This window comes from Triticum aestivum, chromosome 5D (genome assembly GCF_018294505.1).
Source record: "Triticum aestivum cultivar Chinese Spring chromosome 5D, IWGSC CS RefSeq v2.1, whole genome shotgun sequence".
NCBI lineage: Eukaryota > Viridiplantae > Streptophyta > Magnoliopsida > Poales > Poaceae > Triticum > Triticum aestivum.
In genome coordinates, this window is record NC_057808.1 from 493,470,761 (window position 1) to 493,475,028 (window position 4,268).

At 47.1% G+C, this 4,268-nt stretch overlaps 1 pseudogene; it reads right to left on the reverse strand.

Annotated features, from left to right (window-relative positions):
• LOC123120980 (uncharacterized) lies at positions 1-2,599 on the reverse strand (annotated as a pseudogene).
• Between the last annotated feature and the right edge of the window lie 1,669 nt (positions 2,600-4,268).

The following is a 4,268-nucleotide window of genomic DNA, read 5'->3' on the forward strand; positions in this document are numbered from 1 at the left end:
TCACTGGTAACCTCACTCAAGCTGCTTTGCTATTTCAATTCGCTCTGCAGTACCATGAATATACAGTGTTCTTTCAGTTGAAGTATCACCGGGAGGCAAATGCAAAGGAATGACCTGCAGAAGGATTTTTTTAGGACAAATCAAATATTACTATTGTTATTACCAGTGGTAATGATGAAGATGATACAAAATATAATATACTAACTAACAAGGAGAAAAAGGAGAATAATAAAACGGATAATTATGAAGATGATAGGAGCATGAGTTCTACTTCTAGTTGAGCAAAATTAGAACTTGGATTTTAATTTACTTGGTAAATCATAAGAAAAATGGAAAAATGCAACAACAAAACGCATCACGCAGTGCTAAGTTATTAAGGAAATTCAATTGTAAGTTAGGCCAGGTTCAGCCAGCAAATTTATGCTAGACTTTGCAATAAGAATTTTCGCAAACCTGTATACAAGCTCCAGATTTGGCGTGCATGGATTTTATAGTCTCACCAAAAAATAGTTAGACATGGAATTAATAGGCAAGGTTTTTCACCACCAAAGAAACTGAAGTCCGTGAAATAATATCAACTGGGAAGCTTACAAGAAACCCTCATTGCTATATTGGGGCGTGGTATGATTTTCAAAGTCTGACAAACAAACCCAGTTCTAGAAAGCAGCCAGTTTACCTTAGCAATTTGCATCTAGGATTGCTCAGCACTAGGTTGCGGTGCATTGTACCTCCAATTAGAGATAGTGCCAAATGAGCCAGCATCAGCCTGCAGGTCACATGACAAGTATGGTTGAATAAATGGATGCACAACTAAATGTGAAGTCCTAACCATAAAAAAGATATCACAGTACCTCTACAAGAACATCACTTATCAACTGCTCAGCTGTGCTTATCTGGTGATCAACCAATCTTGTCTGTGACCTGGGTTGAACATCCATGTCCCTTGTAACTTGGATCTTTGCCCCTGACTGAAGTTGGATATGTTGTATAGTTTCTCCAGCTTTTCCAATGATAACACCAATCTAAAAGAAGTTACGAAAATTAAGTTAGCAGAGCAAAAAAACTGCACTCATGCAACCTTGTATCAACTGCAAGAATGCAGAAACCAAACGAGTAAACTCCCAAGTAGCATACCTTCCATTTGGGATATCAATCTTTTTTGTGGTACTACCACTCTGGTATCCACCACCATATGAATAATACTGATGTGTGTTTCCTTGAGAAGATAAGGGTGGGATGGAAGAACCATGGCCTGGAAACAAAACAACAACTCATTATATTACTGATAGCTGCAGATCTGTTGAGTGAGAAGAACAACCTTCATGTGGACAACATAAAACAGGACAATAATGTCAGTACATAAGTAACAAACTAATAACATTCAGAGCTGACTGAAAATATTACTGGAAATCACATCATTTATGTACTACATGAGATAATCAAATATTTGGCTCTGTGCCGATAGACAATCATCAATGCAGTGTGTTACCGCTTTTTGCATGTTAAAAAGGAACCACAGAAACTATTGTCATTTGTTGCATCTAGCGGACAGGGGCCAGTTCCACGAGACATTTGAATAAAATATTACATCATATAGCAGAATCAAACTATATATGGATACTATTGATCACCTACACAAATATATTTGCCAGAATTATTAACAAACTCTACTAGCCATCCTTATAAGCCCGTAATAATATTGGAGCTCATTATATGGAGATCTAAACTTCCTACCGAGGATAAAGGAATTGCTAGGTGTTTTCTTGTTGCCTACATCCTAGAAAGGTTAAGCTTCGCCTAGGCGGGCTATTTTCTTCCACTGCTTTCTAAACATATCGCTAAATCGCATGGACCGCATAGCAGTACTCAGCAGCTAAGGCTCACTTGGCGGCGGGAGAGAGAAAAGGGAGAGGATGACGGGTGGGAGCCAGCTGTGTAGTATGTATATGTATAAATTTCATGTAGATTTGATGAGGAACTAGAGACACTAGCTTTTGACTTGGGTTGGGTTTGATTTGTGGGGTACGGACAACGGCAGCAACCATGTCAATGGTTTATTTTGCAGAATCTATATGATGGTTTGAATTAGTTGGGTTCGGTTCATAATGGAAAGCTGCCAATGTTTTTTTTTTCAATGTATGCATGATGAATTTATCAAATTCAATGTGTGTGCGGTGGATTTAGCTCAATGTGTGTGTACGGCGTGCTTGCGGGCAAAGTGTTCAATGAATTGCGTGAACCAAATGTCAATTATAGGGATTAAAGTTTAGGAAATCTGCTAGAGATGCTCTAAGATGTTCATATTATTCCAATCCTATGCCCAATGCATACAAACAACTAAGAAACTATAACAAGATTGTGATGCAAACGCGAGATGAGATGAGACGAGACGAGGAGTGGGACGCGGGACCTGCGGGAAGAGGCGGGCGACGTAGAAGCCCTGCGAGAGGAGGGCCAGGAGGCGCTTGAGCGTCGACCTGCTCGCCGTCGAAGCGGGAGTCGAGGAGCGCTGGGATGGCGGCGGCGTCCGGGTCGTCGTAGAGATGCTCGTCCGCCCCACCACCCACGAAGCTGCCGCGCCGCTGGGCCGTCCGAACATCCCCGAACCAGTCTCTCTCTATATTCTGTAGGCCGGCTTGCAGTGCCCCGGCTCCCTCGTCGAACGCGGCGGCGGCGATCTGGGCGGCCGTCCCGTTCCGCCGCCTATGTAAGAGAGAGACACGGGAGCGTTTCCCGGTCCGTGTCCGTCTCGTTCAGGGGAGCAGGATGGGTACACATGGAGCGGGCCAAACTTACGTGTAACCTGGGCCGTTCGCGAGAGGAACTGGGCCGTATTTTCGGTGGGACTGATCCGCACACGCACACAGCGAGCAGAAGTACCCGGCCCAACTTCGCTCTTTTTCTCGCTCGCTTCGCCCGCTCTCTCTCGTTCGGCCTCATGCTTCGCCTGTTAGTTTTTTGTGTGTGTGTGTTTGCTGGTCTGGTAGGGAAAAAACCGGCTGGTTTTAATACAGTTTAAAATAATTGTGAAATCAAAAATAGTTTACTGATTTTGAAAAGATGTAACACCCCGGATGTAACTTGCCATATTTGTAACTCCAACTCTTGCCATTTTCGGCTATGTGCTATGATATTCCTTTCGTGGTCCGTTCTGTTTGTCGTTTTGCATTTTGTTCATGTCATGCATTTTATATCATGTCATCATGTACATTGCATTTGCATACGTGTTCGTCTTATGTATCCGAGCATTTTCCCCGTTGTCCGTTTTGCAATCCGGCGCTCCCATCTCCTCCGGTGCACCCCTCTTGTTTTCTTTCGTGAGCGGGTGTCAAACTTTCTCGGAATGGAACGAGGCTTGTCAAGTGGCCTTAGTATACCACCGGTAGACCATCGGTCAAGTTTCGTTCCATTTGGAGGTCGTTTGGTACTCCAACGGTTAACCGGGCATCCGCAAAGTCCATTTGTGTGTTCCAGCAAAAAACCCCTAAAAACCAGCCCAAAACCCACCAAACTCTCTTCCATGCTCTAGGTCGTTCGATCACGATCGTGTGGGCGAAAATCGCACCTCATTTGGACTCTCCTAGCTCCCTCTAGCTATATAAGTGCATCCCCTCCCGTATACATTCGCAGTCCAACCCTAACTTCGTCCCCTCCGCGCCGCCGGACAAAAACTGCCACCGACAGACATGTCCGCTCCGCCGCCCCGACCAACCACAGCGTGACACGTCACCGCCGCCGTCCCCGCGCCGCCGCGGCCGATGCCTCCCCCGCGAGCCCGCGCGCCGCCGCGGCTCCCCGCCGCCCGCCGGCCGGCGCCGCCTCGTCGCCGCACCACCGCCGCGCGCCACGCCCGTCGCCGCCCGCACCTCGCCGTCCGGCCACGCCGCCGCCCGGGCGCCGCCCCTCTTCTCCGCCGCCGCCGCGCCTCCTCCCCTCCGTCGTCGGCCGCCGGCCCTCTCCCGCCGCCCGTCCTCTCTGGCGAGCCGCCCGCGCCGCCGCTTCGGGAGCCCGAGCCCTCGATCTGGATCCAGGTTGACCGAAGGTTGACCCAAGATTCCCCCCGATTATTCCAAGTCTTTTCCTGTTACAGCATTTGTACCTGTTCAACGCTCCATAACTTTCTACATGTAGCTTCGTTTTGCGTGTGTAATATGTCAAATTGTTCGTCTCGTGATTCTCTACATTTTGTTCAATTGCACCATGTTCATTATAGGCCATCTTGATGCCCAAATCTCTATTGCAAGAGGGCTAGTTGTTGTTATCTGCTG